Source organism: Theropithecus gelada, chromosome 14 (genome assembly GCF_003255815.1).
Source record: "Theropithecus gelada isolate Dixy chromosome 14, Tgel_1.0, whole genome shotgun sequence".
Lineage (NCBI taxonomy): Eukaryota > Metazoa > Chordata > Mammalia > Primates > Cercopithecidae > Theropithecus > Theropithecus gelada.
Window position 1 is genome coordinate 121,987,405 of NC_037682.1, and position 20,350 is coordinate 122,007,754.

Consider the following 20,350-nt stretch of genomic DNA (forward strand, 5'->3'; position numbering starts at 1 on the left):
AGTTCAGAGGCATAATCTGGAGGTCAGAGAGCACTTATAGCCAGGAAATGTTTGCACATAATAACAGATATGCTATTTGTTCCCAGGAATTTTTTTTCTTTAAACCTCAGAGTCAACACAGTCAAATACAGAGCAAGTGGAATTTCTGCTCTGTAATTCTAAAATTGTCTTTTTAGACTCATAGCAGAGAAAATAATCCGAAAAAAGCCACTTGGAAGAAAGAGTGACTAAAGTTGATGACAACAGATTGGAAAGATAATTAAAAAGCATCAAAAAACCACAACACTTTCAAGATTAGAAAAAAACTGCTCTGGGCAGATGAGCTGGAGAGGGTAAGAAAAGGAGAGGACGTGCCTAAGGAGAAAGGTTGGTATGGCTCAACACGAGGCCAGGGGAACCATAAGGACAAGGTTAGTGATAGCATTAGAAGTTGGCTGGCCTCGGGCCACAAGCGCCACCCTACATGGGGGCTTGGCGAGCCACACAAGAGTTGAGTTATAGGGTCCCATCACCCTTTCATGAACACATGACATGTGTCTCTTGGCCTATGGGACTATGTTAGATGATCTTGTCTAGAAGGAATGATAGACGGCCCTCGGTGCCCTTAAACTTAGCTCATCTCTTTTCAAACTACCACATATAATTCTCACGTTAAGGGCTAAGGGTGTGTGTGCATAAACAGAGAGTGGGACCTGGGCTACTGCAGGGTTGAAGTAAGGTAGAAATAACAGTTCCCAGCCTCCATCCTGGGGCTGGAAGACAGTGCAGGGTTGATGTTAGCTGTGTATCTCCCCCAAACCAAGACTGTGGTGGGATCCACCCTGTGGAACATAGTAATGGTTAAGAGGCTGTTAAGAAATTGATATGCAGAAGGTCCCAAGCATTTCTCATTTGTCCTAAGCTTGTCCTAAGGTGTATAATAGTGATCATGTAAAGCACTGGAAACACTGCTTGCAGGGCAAGTGCTGAATGCATGATTGCTAGTTGGTTTTTTTCAGGAAAACAGAACAAATATGTTAGATCTAGATATATACAAGGGGGGATTTACCATGGGAATTGGCTCACACAATTCTGAAGGCTGAGGAGTCCCATGACAGGCTTGTCTGTAGGCTGGAGAACCAGAGAAGCTGGTGGTATGACTCAATCTGAGTCCAAAGGTCAGAGAACCCTGGTGGGGGATGAAAAGAGGAGGTGCTTATATAATTCCTAGAGTTCAAAGGCTCAAGAACTTGGAGTTCTGATATTCAAGGGCAGAGAAAGTGGATCTACCAGCCCCAAAAGAGAGGGAAAACGCACCCTTCCCCTACCATGTTGTTGTCCTCAGTGGATTGGATGATACCTACCCAATACTGGTGAAGGCAGATTTTACTTGCTCCGTCTATTGACTCAAATGCTAATCTCTTCCAGAGACACCCTCACAGACACACTCAGAAATAATGTTTCACCAGCTATCTGGGCATCCCTTAGCTCAGTCAGGCTGACAAACAAATTAACAAACACATTGCTATTATTTTTATGGTTGAAACCAAACTGAAAACTTTGGTTTTTGCTGTTTAGCAAAGAAATTCTATTTGTTTTTTAAAAACAAACAAGCAAAAAGCACCTAACCTGAGAAGTCAGCACAGCCTTCAGATCCTTACCCCTAGAAAGCTCTTGTCTTGGCTGCTCCCTCCTCCTCGCAAGAAATTCCTTATGCAGTACGTGCAGGAACTGCCTGCATGGGATGATCTGTGAGCTACATGTGGACTACCCCAATCTGCTTTTTGTTCCTAATTCCTGAATGAGCAACTGAAAATTCCCCATGTGATCACTCCCTCTACCAGCTCCGGCTTTCCCAGAAACGCTAGGCTTGCTGTTTTGTACATTTGCAGGATAAAAGAAATGTAAACATTTAAATAATAATGTATTTTTAAAGGCATAATGGGGTTAGTTAGGTAAAATAACCCATTTCACATCATCTGCAGAAGAAATCTAATAAGTTTTGGGGTTCATTGGGGAACCAGAGAATATTCCATTTTATGAGAGGATTAAGTTTTTATTGAATTACGTCTTTATTCAAGGCTCTTTGGTTCATCTACTAAAATAGGGAGTTTAAACTCAGTGATCTTTGGACTAGTAAAATGAAAATCATGATAAGAATCTTTTCATAAATCAGTTCTTTCTTTCGTTTCTTTTTTTTGAGACAGAGTCTTGCTCTGTCACTCAGGCTGGAGTGCAGTGGTGTGATCTCGGCTCACTGCAACCTCCTCCCCCTGGGTTCAAGCAATTCTCCTGCCTCAGCCTCCTGAGTGTCTGGGATTACAGGTGTGCACCACCACGCCCAGTTAATTTTTGTATTTTTTTTAGTAGAGACGGGGTTTCATCATGTTGGTCAGGCTGGTCTCAAACTGCTGACCTTGTGATCTGCCCGCCTCTGCCTCCCAAAGTGCTGGGACTACAGGTGCCTGCCACCACACCCAGCTATATATATATATATTTGTGTGTATATATATATACACAAAATTTGTATTTTTAGTAGAGATGGGGTTTCACTGTGTTAGCCAGGATGGTCTCGATCTCCTGACCTTGTGATCTGCCCGCTTCAGCCTCCCAAAGTGCTAGAATTACAGGCGTGAGCCACCGCGCCTGGTCCATGAATCAGTTCTTTCAACAAAGACTCTACTGGGGCTGAGGGCTGCCAGATATTGGGTGTCCCTGGAGATGAAGCCAGTTGTGTTTATTGGCCTCTTCTCCAAATAGCCAAAGCAAGTGTGCTCAGTGCCCTGGAGTGACCCAAGGGCAGTGGAATGAATAGTAAAAAATGTCTCAGGAAAACTGAGTTCTAGTTATGGTTTTTCCATTAATAGTTGAGGCTCCCAAGCTTCTCTGGGCTTCAATTTTATCATCTGTAAAAATAAAGGCATAAGACTATTGGTGATTTCGAAATACTGATCTCATGTCAGGCTAGTGACTTAAAATCCCTCCAGGAGAGGTTGTTAAAGGTACACATTTCTTAGCACAAATCTGGAAACAACCCAAGTGCCCATGAGTAGGGGAGTGGTTAAAATAAGTCATGGTATACCCAACCATAATTGCCCTTTGAAAACTATGAATTAGATCTGCATGTGCTGATATAGAAAGATCTCTAAGGAATATCGACTGAAAAAAGTAAAGTACAGAGCAATATATATGGCAAAATTCCTCTTGTGTAATGGAAAATGCGTGTGTGTGTGTGTGTGTGTGTAACTGAAAATGAATATATATTCATATATAAATGCACATATATATATGGCACAAACTTGCTTTCAGTTATTGTTTATGTGGGGGTATACATGAAACTGTTAAGAGTGTTTATCTTAATAAAGTCTAACAGCTGTATGGGCAGGGTAATATTTAAGGTATTGCTAATAACAATAGTAATGTTAATAGTTAAGGGCTGATTCACCCCACCTATTTCTGATGTCTTCTTTTCTTGTACCCATCAACATTTATCTACTAATGGGTTATAACAAGAAGGGGACTTTGTACTGTGGGGATAATACTGAATGGGCAGTAAGTGGATCTGAGTTTAAATCGTATTCTAGTTGAACATTCTTCTGCAAGTAACTTAACTTCCCTGGATCTCAATGTCCTCATCTTTTAAATGCGGTAATAGAACTGGCAATAAAACATGGTGGTTCTATTTTAATTTGCAGGTAGTGTTTATAAGTAATCTGGGGAGACACACAGGAACACATACACACACTCAAATACAGAAAAAATGAGTAAAGAGCATTGCTAACTCTCAACAAATACTTTAAAGTTCTTTCTTAACACTATGGGCTATGGAGGAGAAATAACCTTTATCCTTGGGGAATTTTATGATCTTGTAAGGGAGACAAAACAAATTTGTGTGAACCAACTAGAGAACAATATAAAGCCACATATGACAACCTTGGATTAACCTTATTCTTACGGAGCTCCCTTTAAAATATGACTCACCTGAAACTCAAGAAAACCAGACTCGGCAATAAATGTAAAACCCAAGTCCCTCGGTCACATTTGCACTGAAATGTAAAATAAAGGGTTAGACAGGTACAATTTCCTTTGTAGTGATAAGATCCTCTGATTCTATTATATAATCTCCAAAAGCAGGTCCAAGTTGAATACTTTTTTTCTCCTGAAACTAGATTCCTCTCTGTTTAGTAGAGTCCCCATTTCCAATTTAGGGCTTTGCCAACCCCATATAACTTCTTTGCACAAAATTCCCCAAGATAAGGTCAAGGAGGAGGCCTTACATTATGTCAGCCCCATTATCTGAGCTCGAGAGCCTCCCTTGGCTCCACCCTGTCTGGGCAATGCAGTGGGAGAGGGGACTGGACTGGGGGTGGCCAGGTGGCTGTCTGGCCAGCCTGGTCACAAAGACCCCAGTGAGTGTGAGATGAGCACATGACAGGGGCTCTGGGCAGGTCAGACTTGACGCCTAACTTGACCCCACTGACAGCCAGAGTTTGATAAAGACATGATTGAGTTGGAGATTTTTTTCTGACAGTTTAATGGATAGCTATAATTAGGGGCCCACTCTGAGGGTGTGGAAACACATAGACCCCATTGTAGGGAGGCTAAATGCTACAAAGGTCAAGGCCAAAATATGGTATGAAAGAAACTCAACGTTTTCCAACATGCAGGAGAAGTGAGTCAGTAGCGAAACGCGTTTAACGAGCATGATCAAGCATACCCAGTTCTTTTTGGCTCTTGAGCCTGATGGTTGTCATCAGTGGTGGCTCTCTGAAGCAGAGTTTCAGTCCTTGTGGCTCCAGAGACTAGCACTCTGAAGGTGGAGCTGACGGGATAAACTTCCCACCTGATCTCAGAAAGCAACTGACTTTCTTTTCTTCTGGAACCATCTCCCTGACTAAAAATAATAATGACAACCACAATAACTGAGACATACACATCAAATTTTAATGTTAAATTTAAACAGTATTTGTCAGTTTGTTTATACTTCTTTGTCAAAATAATGATTAATGAAAGTGGCTTTCAGCCCTAGATACTTTCTGGGACTTCTTAAAAGCCTTTTTCTTAGAATAAAGGAGTCATGATGTGCCAGCCATAATAAGATCCAACTAACAATGATCAAAAAAAAAAAATACAGTGAGTAATGGCAATAATGTTCTCATTAAAGGAAAACAGTTCACAACTTAGACAGAAACAGAGGGAATTAGTGAAACTCCATCCACCGAGGGCTCATAGGCTGCCCTTGGAAATACTCTTACCTGGTCACAGTACTAGTGAATTCATTTCCTGGTTAAGTTGGTAAGGTAGGCATCTTGAAAGACATTCATTAATCGAAGAATCAGATAATCCCAGGGCTGAAAAAGGATTTTGGAGGCCCTAGAGTGCCAAGAGGCTGACCCACCTCTGCCATATGGATTCTGATGAACAGAAGCTCTGACTCCTTTACACTGCCTATCCCAATCTGGGTAGCTGTGAGTATTAACAAACTTGTCCTGATACAGTAGTCTCCCTTATCTGCAGTTTCACTTTCTACAGTTTTAGTTACCTGTGGTTAACCGCAGTCCAGAAATAGTAAATGGCAAATCTCAGAAATACACATAAGTTTTAAATTGCATGCCCTCCTGAATGGCATGATAAAAATCTCATGCAGTCCTACTCCATCTCACCCAGGACATGAATCATCCTGTTGTCTGGCGTATCCATGCTGTCTGTGCTACTCACCCATGAGTCACATAGGAGCCGTCTTGGTTATCAGATTGACTGTCATTTGTTTTGCAGTGCTTGTGTTCAAGTCACCCTTATTTTACTTAACAGTGGCTCCAAAGAACAAAAGTGGTGATGCTGGCCATTTGAACACGCCTAAAAGAAGCTGGGAAGTGCTTCTGTTAAGTGAAAAGGTGAGAGCTCTTGACTTAATAAGGAAAGAATAAAAATTACAATATTAAGGTTGCTGAGATCTACAGTGAGAATGAATTTTTTACCGGTGAAATTGTGAAGAAAAAAAAATTCATGTAGTTTTGCTGTTGCACCTCAAACTTTATTATAGGTATGTATGTATAGGAAAAAAACATAGTTGGGGTTGGTACTATCCTAGGTTTCAGGCATCCATTGGGTGTCTTGGAACATATTCCCTGTGGATAAGTGGGGACTACTGTATTGAGCTAAAATCTGTTTTTTTTCCTACCTCCCACTGATTGGTTCCATTCTATCAATTGGGGTCATATAGAACAGGGCTAAGTCCCTGTTATATACGTAACTAGGACTGGTTATGTAATTTGCAGGGCCCAGTGCAAAATGAGAATGTGGGGCCCATGTTAAAAACTACTAAGAATTTCAAGATGGCAACAGAGCATTAAGCCAAGGGTGGAACCCTTCTAACTGCAGAGCTCTGTGTGGCTTTACAGGTAAGCACACCCAGAAAGTTGGCTGTATAGGGATCAGTGTTAATAGAAGGAAACTTTATTTTTCCTCCACTTTGTGTTATAACTTTTTTCAATTCCTTCTTCCTTCCTGCAAATCCCATGGAATATTCTGGTCTTTTGCAGATATTAAAAGCCCAGTTCAATATTTTATTAAACTCCAAGCTCTCAATCACTACCTTTGCCCTGGCTGGGGCTGGGAAACTTGCAGAGACTTGCCTCTTCTCTTTGTCCTCCTGGCTGGTCTACTTCCCACTCTTCATGTTGCTGTTGGCTCCTTCAGGGCTGGCCAAGGGTAGAAGGAGAAGGGCAGTGGATGGGAAAGGTCTTCCTTATTTGGCAGGCCCAGGTAGGTGCTCTCTGAGTTGAGCACCCAAGTGCTCCTCCTTTCTTTCATGGGTATGTCTCTGGGTTCTTCTAAGCTCCTCCTTTGCAGACTTCCAACTGCAGTTTTCTGGTGCAGGGATGTCTCCTTTGGCTAGAAATTAATGACATTCTCCCAGGCCATGGCTGGTGGTTCACTGCAGTCTCCTTCTGCTGGGGTTGTCCACCCTGCACTCCCTAATTCCTGTGGTCCTCTTGGATAGAGTTTTCAATCTGCCTCATGCTGGTTTCTTCCTCAGGTTCGCATGTGGACCTTAGGAAATGTGTTTTTGCCCTGCCATTCGCATAGCTCCCTTCAGTCTGCCAGCACAGCTTCTACTCCCTGCCCACAGCCAGAGACTCCCTCCTTCAGATTTTCTTCCAAGTAAGTGTGACTCAGATACCAGTTCCAGAATCTGCCCCACTTCCAAGGAATATATGGCAAGCCTGTTAGAGATTATTTGAAACTCATCTCAGTTGGCCTGAATAGTGGAGGATTAGGAGGGCATTTCAGCACACAACTTTCTTTTCTTTTCTTTTCTTTTTTTTTCAGGCAGAATTTTGCTCTGTTGCCCAGGCTGGAGTGCAATGGTGCAATCAAAGCTCAGTGCAGCTTCAATCTTCTAGACTCAAGCAGTCTTCCCATCTCAGATCCTGAGTAGCTAGGACCAAAGGCATGTACTACCACACCTGGCTGATTTTTTTTTTTTTTTTTTTTGAGAAATGGGGTCTCACTTTGTTGCCCAGGCTACAACTTTCTTTCTGAAGAAAGCTTACCATTTGTTGCTCCTCCCTAATGGATATTTAGTCTTTTCTTATATCATCTGGAGATGAGTGATAGACCAGTGCAAGCGGAACAAATTATTGGTGTTGCCCCTTTCTCTAAATTTGAAGGTAGTTGGCACCTATTGTGCTTAGTGTTAGGGCTTTAGCAGACAGTGAGACAATAAAGAGAAGTCCCACTTGAACATCCTGTTACACAAGTAATGGACTAAGAAACATTTGAGGATAACTACAGCTATGGATTCAATGTTTGTGTCCCCCACAAATTCCTGTGTTGAATTCCTAACTTCCAATGTGGCTATGTTTGGAGATAGGGCCTTTATGCAGGTAATTAAGGTTAAATTAGGCCATAAGGGTAGGGACCTGATCTGGTAGAATTTGCACCCTTATTCTTAATTCCCTTTCTCTCTCATGTGCCCTTCTCTCTCCACCATGTGAGGACACAGTGAGAAGGAGGACATCTGCAAGCTAGGAAGAGGGCCCTCAACAGAACTAAACTGGCTGGCACCTGGATCTTGGACTTCCCAACCTTTAGAATTGTGAGAAAGTAAATGTGTGTTGTTAAAGCCAGTCTGTCTATGGCATTTTGTTAGTCAGCCCGGGTTGAGTAAGATGACTACTCTGCACTTTGGTGAGTGTTGCCTTTCTAAATGTGAGCACCTGCCATTCCTTTAATCTTCCCCAGCAGACCAAAATCTCTTTGCTCACCTCTCTGGACAGGCTCTCATTTGTTACATATTGGAGTCACATTTTTCAAAGGAATTGTTCTCTGTGGAGAACAATGAGCATAAGAGAAAATTGTGTTAAGTCACTTCACTCTTGAAAACCCATTTGGTTGTTCTTAAAATGTAAATATAAAATATGAGATTAGTAGGATAAAGAAGGGTTGGATGCACAAACATATAACGAGGATTACTCTCTTGTAAACACAATTTAGATGGTTGTCTTTCTCTTTTGCCGAGGTTGCATGGTAGCATTTGGGTAACGTAAATGCACTTTTGATTCAATGTGACTGTATTTAACTTCAAGGATGGTGCCCGGATCTAAACATGCTATCCCAGGGTGGTCTCCTGGGCAAAAGGAAGAGGACTCTCAACCCCAGGACCCAGAAGCTATAGTTCTCTGAATGAGACTGAAAGTGCAGCGATGCTGGTGGCCTAAATCCATCCTGCTGTCTCATTTGGTATCTCATTTTCTCTATTTTATCCTTACTGTATGCTTTTAAAATGCACGTACAGAACTCATACTTATATTTTTAATTGTCTTTCTTTCAGATTCTGCCCTTTGATGTATTAAAATATATTTATCAATTTTAAAGTATCTCCTCACATGATGCTTATTAATTGCAAAGGGAAAGACAGTTAACTTTACAGAGGGGAAACCTGACAGCCTTCCGCACAAGCAAATGACCAGCGTAAGACACAGGGGCATCATGTGCCTCTGGATACCATGCACTGGGAAGGACATAACACCACTGTGCGTATTGCTAAAAAGGCACAACCTCCATCGAACCTTGAGAAAACACCAGACACACACCCAGATGGTGGAACATTCTATAAAATAAAATTATATCAATGTCATTAAAGACAAGAAAGACTGAGGACCTAGCTCACAGATTGGAGGAGATTAAGAAGACATACTGATTAAATGCAATGCGGATAAGAAAAAGGCCACTGGTGGGAAAATTGGTGAAATTCAAATAAGGTTTGTAGTTTAGCTAAGAGTATTGTATAAATGATAATTCGCTGGTTTTAATAGTTTTACTAAGGTTTTATAAGATGTGAATGTAAGAGAAAGCTAGGAAAGGTTTTTGCAATTTTTCTTTGAGTCTATCATCATTACTTTAAACTAGAAGTTTACAAATTGTATTTATTGGGTCTCTCCTCTATGCTATTCTCTGTGCTGGGAGGACAGCAGTAAACAAGACACAAGCTCTGCTCACAGAGGCTCACAGTAGAGTTTGCAGAAGCCCAAGCAGTCATGCACTACTTGTTATGGTGGGTGCATGCACACAGTGCCGCAAAGAGCAAACAGCTGAGTGTGAAAGAAAGTGTGCCACAAACTGAATGAGAAATAGCCGTTGGCTGGAGAAAACTGGAAGTGACATGGAAACTGAATCCCAAAGATGGATTACAGCTATCCAAACAGACAAATGGCATGTGGAAGAGAGATAGGGGAAGCTGTTCAGGCACAGGAGCAAATTGTGCAAAGGGAGAGCCCGTTGGGGAACTGTAGGAATAGATGTGTGTGCCTCCTCAGTGTGCTGGAGGGCAGGAAGGGTGTGTTTGAAGTCTGTGAGCCTGAACGGGAGCAGGATGCAGGGGCCAGCCCAGGAAGGTCTCCCGAAGGCCTGCTGAAGGCCTGCAAAAGAGCTGGGAACGTGAAGTCATTGAAGGATTCCAAACAGAGATTTGAAATGAGATTTATGATGTAGTGCATGCACTCTGGTCACTGAGTAGCTAATTGACAAGAGCTAGCAGTCAACGGCTCGTCTCTGATTCCAGTCACAGTCCGTGTGGCCAGACAAGGATATTGAGGTCATCCAGATGAGAGGACAGTGGCCTGAGTGGGTGTAGAAATCAGTAAATGCCTCAGTGTCTTTGTGAATCTCACCTCTCCTAAGGAGAAAGGAATCAATGTGAATACCTACCATGAGCTGAGTTCTACACTGGACATTTCACTCTCGCCATTCCTTGATGTGCCTATCCAAGCCTGATGTAAGAGTGATAGTCATCTTCATTTTAATTGTAGGTAATTGAAGCTCTATAAGGTTCAGTGGTTGAATCCACTCCCTGCATCACAGAGGGGTGAAGGACAGAGCTGAGATTCAAGTCCAGGTCTGCATGGCTCCAGAGCTCATCCTCTGTTTACTGTAAAATATCACATATAATCTAATATTATACCCATCAGCCTCATGTCATTGGCCAGTTATCATGTGTAAGGTTTACAACTGAGAGAAAATAGTCTCCAGTGGCTCCTGTTTTAGGTCAGACAGACTGTAGGCACACACTGAGCAGGAATCTGCCCGCCTGATCCAGCGCTGGGCCTGCACAGTCCCCGTGGCGAGTTCTCACCACAGCAGGCAGAGTTCTGCCCCGTACCCTCCCCGACCCCTCTGTACCCCAGGCTGGCAGGTGAGTGGAGGTGTGAAAGTTTGCTCCGTGCCCTTCACATAGTGTTCCAGTTAGGGATTTATTGAATGATCTTAAGTTATTTCTCATTCAGATTTGTGGCACACTTACTTTCTTTCACACTCAGCTGTGTTTCATGTTCAACTTAGATCCAGGTTCAAACTATTTCACAAGATGGTTTTAGATTATAAACTAAAGAGGCCGAAAAGGCAGGAACATTCAAAACAAATTAGGCCTCAAATTATACAATTTCATAACTAAGTCTGCAAATGTAATCTTGTGTTGCCTCTCCTCTCTGCTTGGGGCCACCGTGATATCTTCCCGGTGTTTTCAAGTGAGGTTCTGGATATTTATTCTGAAGACCATTCGCTCCGACTTCTTATGTCTTACCTCCCTTTGCCCACAAAGAAACCTCTTTCCCCCGGTCACGTAATGTTCCCTCTCAGACTATATCACTTTCCACACCTTTCCATTGCCAACACTTCCAGAGGTCTGTCACATTCTTTCTTCACAGATGTGCCCAACATGGTTCCTACCCCTCCATCTTCCACCCACTTCTAGAAAGAAATACACTTCTCATAGAACACTTTAAGTCCAGGCTTAGGGAAGCCACTTAGCTCCCAGAACCCACGGTAGATACAGTTGCAGGTAATCTGGGTTCTAACGAGCACAGCACAAATTCTTACCAACTTAGTCTTCATGAGCAGATGGGACGCAGTCCTCCTCCTAGCCGAATTGTTAGCAAAAAAATAATAGCAAAGCCTTTGCTTGGGGTCTTTTGGGACCAAACCACTTAATAGAATATCCCAGAGAACATTTTAATCCTTATAATTGAGGTATTTATCATCTAGAAATATAGCCATTTCTATGTTGCCAGGTACCTTAGGCTATTTGAGCAAGACCTCAATGCTGGGGTGATTGCTATGAATGCTAAGCCAGTCACCTGGGTGAATAGCAAAATAAGATTTTAAACAATAGTCTGGGCAGGTTCTATGCAAGGGAGAAATTTGGCTTAACCCAAAAGAATAGATTTTTAATGGTGGAAACTATGGGTAGCATATTAGCAGCAGGTGAAAAACGTTGTGCGGGAGGCTTCTGCCTTCCAAACATTCCTGTTTGTCTGCCTGTGATCCAGACCTTCAGAATTTGCTCTCATGTCCAGGTAGTTCGGTGCTGGTGGGAATATCTCAAGTAATGTTTAATATTTAGTAGTGAATAATTTACGCGTAGTTTTCTCAAACTTCCTTTGCTCCTTTGTTTATTCATTCATATAATCAGAAAATTATATGAACCAGAGATTCAAATATGAGATTATTACTTTTAAAGAGTTTACACTGTGTCAGAGAGAAAGACATTTTAGTGGGAAACAGCGTACGATTAGTAAGTGCTATTGTTGAGTTATGTAAAAGGCCCCGTGGAACACAGAGATAAGAACCAGTTCTGCTTGAGGATCATGGAACACTCTGTGGAGGAGATTGTGTTTAAAGTCGCAGCTGGACACCTTCATTAAGAGGTGAGGTGAGAGGGGTGGCATGGGAGGAGGACATTTCAGGCAGGGGTGGGGTGACCTACCATCCTAGTTTGCTTGGGCCTGAGGGAATTCCTGGGGATCCAAGACTTTCACTGCTAAAACCAAAACAGTTCCCAAACAAACTCAGATGGTCAATCGCCTTAGAGAGGGGGAAATTTATGCTCAGCATGAGAATGGTTTGGCCCTTCCCATTTCTACAATAATGGTCTGTTCTATGTGGGTCAACGTCTCTTTTCTCTTTAGATACCTTTTTTCTTGCCTAGCAAAAGTTTTACTTACTATGGGTTATTTACAGTAAGAGCTTTAAGATCCACTTTCTATAACACGTCACACCTCATTTGCTCTCCTAAACCAATGCAATGCCTCAATGAGTCCTCAAGCAGAAATGAAGAACTGAGATCTGTTCTTACCTCTTGCTTTTAGCTCCCCTTCTCTCCTTCTTGTGCCTCTTTCTTCTTTCTGCCGACTTCCTTCTCCTTCCCAGTCTCTGTCTCTTTCTCTTTCTTCAGCACCAAGTACCTTCTCTGTTTCTGAGGAAGCAGCAGAGGAGCCTATGTGATCCAGAAAACTTGTTCTTGGGTTCTGGAAGCAGAGATGCAGGAATGGACCAATAAGGCACTAAACAAACCCATTTAGAATCTCAAGAAAGAAATATCTAACAGCATAATCATAACAACAACAATTTGATTTCTTCAGAAGCACTCCAATAGCTTCCCTGGCATTAGCTAATCTTGTGCCGTGAGGAGGTGCAATTCCCTCTAGCCTGGCAGATTCTGTTTGGTTATAGTATTTATAGTGGCTCCTTTTCAGAATCCGATTCTCTGCCCCTTTCTCCTAATGAATCTCCATGTTGGTGGAAATACATTTATATCTTCCCTCCTTTAAAAACGGAATATGAGACTAGAGACAGACGGTATCCTACCCCCGATCCTCCAGGTTCACATGTGTAACATATCTCTGTATTGTGTATTCAGAGACGCTTTCCCATCTCTATACCTAACAACCACATGAACAAGTAGAACTCTGGGTGCACAAGGAATAGAACCACACAAACTTAAATAGACACACAAACTTAAATAGAAGTTTAAAAGCTTAAAGCAGAAGTGGGGGTCAACAGAAAAGCCTGCAGGTCCTTGAAAGTGGGGTTGTGAGTGCTGGGCCCATCAAGATGCCCTCAGCACACTGCGCACCCAAAGGAAGAGCTCACTCTATGTGTTGACTTCCTGATTGATGCATGTGCAGTGAGAAAGAATCAGACCAAAGACCAAGGAGTCTTTTATATACTTTTATATACTTTAAAAAAAAATTATGCTTTAAGTTCTAGGGTACATGTGCACAATGTGCAGGTTTGTTACATATGTATACATGTGCCATATTGGTTTCCTGCACCCATTAACTCGTCATTTACATTAGGTATTTCTCCTAATGCTATCCCTCCTCCAGCTCCCCAGCCCCTGACAGGCCCTGGTGTGTGATGTTCCCCACCCTGTGTCCAGGTGTTCTCATTGTTCAATTCCCACCTATGAGTGAGAACATGCGGTGTTTGGTTTTCTGTCCTTGTGATAGTTTATTCAGAATGACGGTTTCCAACTTCATTCATGTCCCTACAAACGACATGAACTTATCCTTTTTTATGGCTGCATAGAATTCCATGGTGTATATGTGCCACATTTTCTTAATCCAGGCTATCATTGATGGACATTTGGGTTGGTTCCAAGTCTTTGCTATTGTGAATAGTGCCACAATAAACATACGTGTGCATGTGTCTTTATAGTAGCATGATTTATAATCCTTTGGGTATATACCCAGTAATGGGATTGCTGGGTCAAATGGTATTTCTAGTTCTAGATCCCTGAGGAATCGCCACACTGTCTTCCACAATGGTTGAACCAGTTTACAGTCCCACCAACAGTGTAAAAGTGTTCTTATTTCTCCACCTGCTATCTCTCCAGCACCTGTTGTTTCCTGACTTTTTAATGATCGCCATTCTAACTGCTGTGAGATGGTATCTCATTGCGGTTTTGATTTGCATTTCTCTGATGACCAGTTATGATGAGCATTTTTTCATGTGTCTGTTGGCTGCATAAATGTCTTCTCTTGAGAAGCGTCTGTTCATATCCTTTGCCCACTTTTTGATGGGGTTGTTTGATTTTTTTTCTTGTAAATTTGTTTAAGTTCTTTGTAGATTCTGGATATTAGCCCTTTGTCAGATGGGTAGATTGCAAAAATTTTCTCCCATTCTGTAGGTTGCCTGTTCACTCTGATGGTAGTTTCTTTTGCTATGCAGAGGCTCTTTAGTTTAGTTAGATCCCATTTGTCAATTTTGGCTTTTGTTGCCATTGCTTTTGGTGTTTTAGTCATGAAATCCTTGTCCATGCCTATGTCCTGAATGGTATCGCCTAGGTTTTCTTCTAGGGTTTTTATGGTTTTAGGTCTAATATTTAAGCCTTTAGTCCATCTTGAATTAATTTTTGCATAAGGTATAAGGAAGGGATCCAGTTTCAGCTTTCTACTTATGGTTAGCCAGTTTTCCCAGCACCATTTATTAAATACGGAATCCTTTCCCCATTTCTTGTTTTTGTCAGGTTTGTCAAAGATTAGACGGCTGTAGATGTGTGGTGTTATTTCTGAGGCCTCTGTTCTGTTCCATTGGTCTATATCTCTGTTTTGGTACCAGTACCATGCTATTTTGGTTATCGTAGCCTTGGAGTATAGTTTGAAGTCAGGTAGCGTGATGCCTCCAGCTTTATTCTTTTCGCTTAGGATTGTCTTGGCAATGCGGGCTCTTTTTTGGTTCCATATGAGCTTTAAAGTAGTTTTTTCCAATTCTGTGAAGAAACTCATTGGTAGCTTGATGGGGTAGTCTATAAATCACCTTGGGCAGTATGGCTATTTTCATGATATTGACTCTTCCTATCCATGAGCATGGAATGTTCTTCCATTTGTTTGTGTCCTCTTTTATTTCGTTGAGCAGTGGTTTGTAGTTCTCCTTGAAGAGGTCCTTCACATCCCTTGTAAGTTGTATTCCTAGGTATTTTATTCTCTTTGCAGCAATTGTGAATGGGAATTCATTCATGATTTGGCTTTCTGTCTGTTATTGGTGTATAAGAATGCTTGCGATTTTTGCACATTGATTTTGCATCCTGAGACTTTGCTGAAGTTGCTTATCAGCTTAAGGAGATTTTGGCCTGAGATGATGGGGTTTTCTAAATATACAATCGTGACATCTGCAAACAGAGGCAATTTGACTTCTTTTTTTCTTAATTGAATATCCTTTCTTTCTCTTGCCTGATCGCCCTGGCCAGAACTTCCAACACTATGTTGAACAGGAGTGGTGAGAGAGGGCATCCCTGTCTCATGCCAGTTTTCAAAGGGAATGCTTCCAGTTTTTGCCCATTCACTGTGATATTGGCTGTGGGTCTGTCATAAATAGCTCTTATTTTGAGATACGTTCCATCAATACCTGGTTTATTGAGAGTTTTTAGCATGAAGGGCTGTTGAATTTTGTTGAAGGCCTTTTCTGCATCTATTGAGATAATCATGTAGTTTTTGTCTACCAAAGACCAAGGATTCTAATTCTCCAACAAACAAAAATACAAACTGGGAGAATGTTGTCAGTGGCACTTCCTGCCTTACACCACCAGTTTTTATAATTATTTCCCATGATCCCAGTGTCCTACTGACTCTTCTTAACCCCCAACAGCCCAAAGCTGTGGTGCCCAAACAAAGCTTCTGTTTTCCAGGAAACAGCTGATATTCCCATTGTCGTATTCCTTATTTTTATTCTGTAAGATTGGGAGAGAGAATACAAGTAGGTAAAAGTTACAGGTTCTAGCATCAGACCTGTCCTCCACTCCTGGCTGTTGCTTACTACCTGTGTGACATGGGCAAATCACTTCTTACCTCGAAGCCCTTTCCTTTATCTGTAGAATGAAGATAGCACAGATTACCTCAAAAGATTGCTGTGCAGTTTAGCTGGAATAAGACTGGAGACATGGGGGTCTTCAGGGACTCAGGCTGACTGAGCAGCCCCGTAACCACTTTTTTGAAGGTTACTGGTTGACTAAGCCAAAAGGAAAAGAGAGCTCTGAAGGATGTCTCATTAGCACTTTAAAGTGAATAGCAGGTTTGCTCATGTCTGATTGGCTAGAACTGGTCACATGGTATCACTCAACCAGGAAGAGTTTGGGAAGTACAATTCTCACAGGTGCCAGGAAGGCACAAAGCTGGGAATATTTAGCAATTAGTACAGCATGCAAAGTACCTAGCACCATGACTGGCATGTTCTTTGTGCCACTCCATGCCAGCTGTATTTTAGTTCAGATCTGTTATCTATAAAATGTTGTACATGTATTGTTTAATATATTCAAAAGTGTTAATTGCTGGTAATTGATATATTACATCCTCCCTTTCAGAAGTTCCTACAGCTTAATAGAAAATTCCTGGAGTGACTCAGCTCTCAGTTAGTAACTCAGTGAGTGGAAATATTTGGAAGATTTCCTGAAGGAGGTAGAATTTGAACTGGATTTGGATGTTTGCATAGCATCTCAGTAACAAGCTATCAAGTAGGACTTCTGACCCATGGCACGGAGTGCCTGAGTTCTTTGCTTTGCACATGCAATTTATTTATTTATGATTTGCCCATTTCTTTATTCATTTAGTTATTCATTAAATGTTTACCAAACGTTTATATGTGCCAGGCACTGGAGATATTAGCATGGAAGAAGGCAAAGATGTTTCTCTTTGTGAAGCTTGCATTTTAGTAGGAGAAGACACTAAACCAAAAAAAAAAAAAAAAAAAAAAAGTAAATATAGTAATAGTATAGTAGGTGGTGATATGGTTACCAGTGAATGAAGCAGAGTAGGGAGTAGACATGCCAGGGTTACAGAGAGTGGGATGGTGTTGCTATTTTGTTGGGGGTGGTCAGAAAAGCAATTGAAGGGGCAGGCTCTTTGCAAATCTAAGAGGGGAGCATTCAGACAGAGGGACCAGCAAGGGCCACTGCTCTGAGGAGAGAGTCTTCTGGACCTATTTGGGGAAAGAGTGAAATGGTGGAAAGAACAGAAACTAGGAGCTGGGTCATTATCAGAGTTTTAATCTTGGCTCCGTTGTTGATTTGCTGCTGTACTTGGAGCTGGCAATAAATAAATTGGTTGCAAGGATCCACTGGGAGCTAGGCTGCCTGGGTTTGAATCCCAGCTCTGCCCTTTACTAACTGGGTAAGTGGGGTGAGTTACTTCTCTCTCCAAGTTTCAACTCCTCCATCTGTACATGGGGTGGGGATCCTCACACTTCATGCAGTCTTCGGGAGAATTAAGTGAGTGAATCCACACAGAGCATTGAAACCAGGCCTTGACGTGCTGTGAGCCATCTCTGATGTTAGCTATTGCTATTAGAGCAAGTTATTTCCCCTCTTTGGGATTTAATATCATCGTCCAGCGATTGTGAGCTTTGGAGACATGGTCTCTTTAGCTTCTCTCAGGAAGTCTGAGGCTAATTTATATGTTATTCTGTGGACCATTTGCTTGTCATTTGCTCTCTCCTCAGGAACTGTTTTTTTTCACAATCCTCATGCTGGATTTAGCTTCTTTCCAGTGAAGTCGAGCATGGGGTACTTCATTTGTCTTTGCTAGACTTCCACTTCTCTCTGCCTCATTGGTGGGCTTTATTCCTTCCTGGAACTTTGCACATCACTTCAGTACATTTTGTTGATTAAAAACATTCTCTCCACAAACTTCAATACACTGGCAAAGGATCTCTGTAGCTGAAACTTTAAAACATGAAACTTCAGGCTGCTTTCTGTTTGGAGACTGAGCATCTGGGAAAGATGCCATTTGAACTGAGGGTGCACCAAGTCATAGACACTCTTGGATGGCCCTTCCTGCAACATAGTCACAAATGCCAACAAGCATCTTACTGCTCTAGCCACGTGTTGTGGTTGCTAATCATATAAAGTAGTACATTTGAGAACCCATCCTATCCTTGGTCTGAACGTTTGTGTCCCCCCAAAATTTACACATTGAAATCCTAAACACTAAGGTGATGATATTAGGAGGTTGAGCCTTTGGGAGGTGATTTGGTCTTGAGGGTAGAGCCCACATGAATGGGATGAGTGCCCTTATAAAAGGGGCGTAAGGGAGCTTGTTTATCTCTTCTGACGTGTGAGGTTACAGTGAGAAGATAGGGTCTATGAGGAAACGGGCTATCATTTGACATTGAACCTTGGTCTCCAGATTGTGAGAAAGGTTTTTTTTTTTTTTTTTCTTATCAGCCACTTGATATGGTATTCTGTTGTGGCAGCTCAGACACAGTCCTGTGTCTTTAGAACTCAGGTACATGGTACACTCCATCAATGCTCATGACCATTTGGTACTCACGCTGGAGTGTGGGGGTTCAGAATGAACAACTGAGACCAGCCGTGCAGCATCTGTCCTCTTTCTGTGAACAGTGCCATTCTGTATGTGACATGGACTCTTAGCTTTAGACCCTACAGATCACGGTGCCATGTCTTTCACAGAATGAGTGCACTCGGTACTAGTGATACTAAGCTGGGCGATAAACCCTGCTAGGCCCCAGAGAGGTGCGGCCTGCATGGAGTGGAGAGTGTGTGGCCAGGTGAAGCAGCCCAGACAGAAGTGCCAGCACCACCATCCTCGAATTGGGTGACCTCAGCCATGCACCTGAGCTCTGGGCCTCATCTTTCCCATCTATACCATGTGGGCATGTAGCTTTGTTTTGACAAATAAATGACAATATATGCTTTCAGAAACTGACGGCTACTAATCTTATGTAAAGAATGTGTGTATTTATCTTGCCAAATAAATATATGGTTGCTCTTCAATTTCAGATCATGACAAGTCGATATCATAATGAATTTGGTGTATTTCTTGGTCAGGGAAGAAGGAGAGAGAAAAAACCCAGTGCCTAGTGATGACGCCAAGTCAAGGTAAAACCTGGCCAAGGGTGGACCTGGCTCCAGTGTCTCTTCCAGTTCTCCTTCACCCTGGGGATTACTCATTCATCTCTATGAATGCAGATTTATGGACCTGTAAATGAATGTATGTGTTAGGGCCACCATTGCTTGTTGTAACTCCACAAAGCATGTTGATCACAAAACCCATAGAGGGCCAGGGGGCCCAGCCTGCAACCCAGCCCATCTGCTCCCTGCATCCTCATCCACCGCGTTCCTTACCACCGCCCACCCACATGCCAGCACTGCCGCGCTGCCTCTGCTCCGGCCGTCGCCTGGCCTACACTGCCTTTTCCTCATCTTTCCCAAGGCGACTGCTAACACCTCAAACTGCCTAGAACCACCAGGAAGGCTTCGCTGGCCCAGCCCTGCCAGCCCGGCTTCCCCAGGCGGGGGGAAGTCCTTTTTCTGGGGGCTGCTGTGTGCACCTCTGTGCCGCCACGTCTCTCCTCACACGGTGACTTTCTGATGATGCGCCTGCCTCCCGTTTCCATTCACCCAGGACAGGGCTTTGTCTTTTCATTCCTGAATCCAAAGCTCACCTGCCACCAGAGAGTTTGTGAATTTCCGCTGAGCACACGGAAGGCCTAGGAAGCTGTGGGGGAGGAAGAGTGAATGACTTCCTTCAAGGCCTCCGGGCAAAGCAGCAGAGCAGCGGGAATCGGAGCCGGAGGAGGCTGGCTCCTCACCCAGCGCCCTCCCTTGAGTCAGGTGGCTCTTCTCTCCCATACCCCGCGTCCGGCGCTTGGCTTTGCTCCCCGGAGTGGGTGGCACCGTGTGGCCGCCACAGGCACAGCATCGCCTCTAGGTATCACCCTCCGCACCCAGGGACGTCCCCATTCCGGTGTTCACAGCTTTGCCTTTCTTGATGGCTAAAGCAACAGCGCCACCTTCCGGCCTCATGGCCACCGGGTGTGGCCAGACCTGGGAGCCCTTGGGCGCCCTCTTGTGGAATTTCAGAAGTTGGGCTGCAGAAATGACTCCGTTATCCCCAACTGACCACGTGGACCGCTGGGCACTTCCACCTCTGAGGTTTGAGTGGTTCAGCGGGCCTGTGCAGGGAAACCCAGCCTAGAAAGCAAGTCTTTACAGCTACCTTGGCGTAGAAGACCAGGCATGTGAGGTCATAAGTTGTCAGGCACAGGTGACATATCATGATTCCTGCAGACAAAATGT

At 43.0% G+C, this 20,350-nt stretch overlaps 1 long non-coding RNA gene across 1 annotated transcript; it reads right to left on the reverse strand.

The window, feature by feature from the left end:
* Positions 1–2,030: 2,030 nt before the first annotated feature.
* LOC112606959 lies at positions 2,031–20,059 on the reverse strand. The gene is made up of 6 exons (XR_003115715.1): positions 19,906–20,059; positions 19,717–19,769; positions 12,614–12,785; positions 4,697–4,873; positions 3,961–4,025; positions 2,031–2,885 (listed from the first exon to the last, which is right to left on the reverse strand). It is a non-coding gene; the product is annotated as an uncharacterized LOC112606959 (long non-coding RNA).
* Positions 20,060–20,350: the final 291 nt, after the last annotated feature.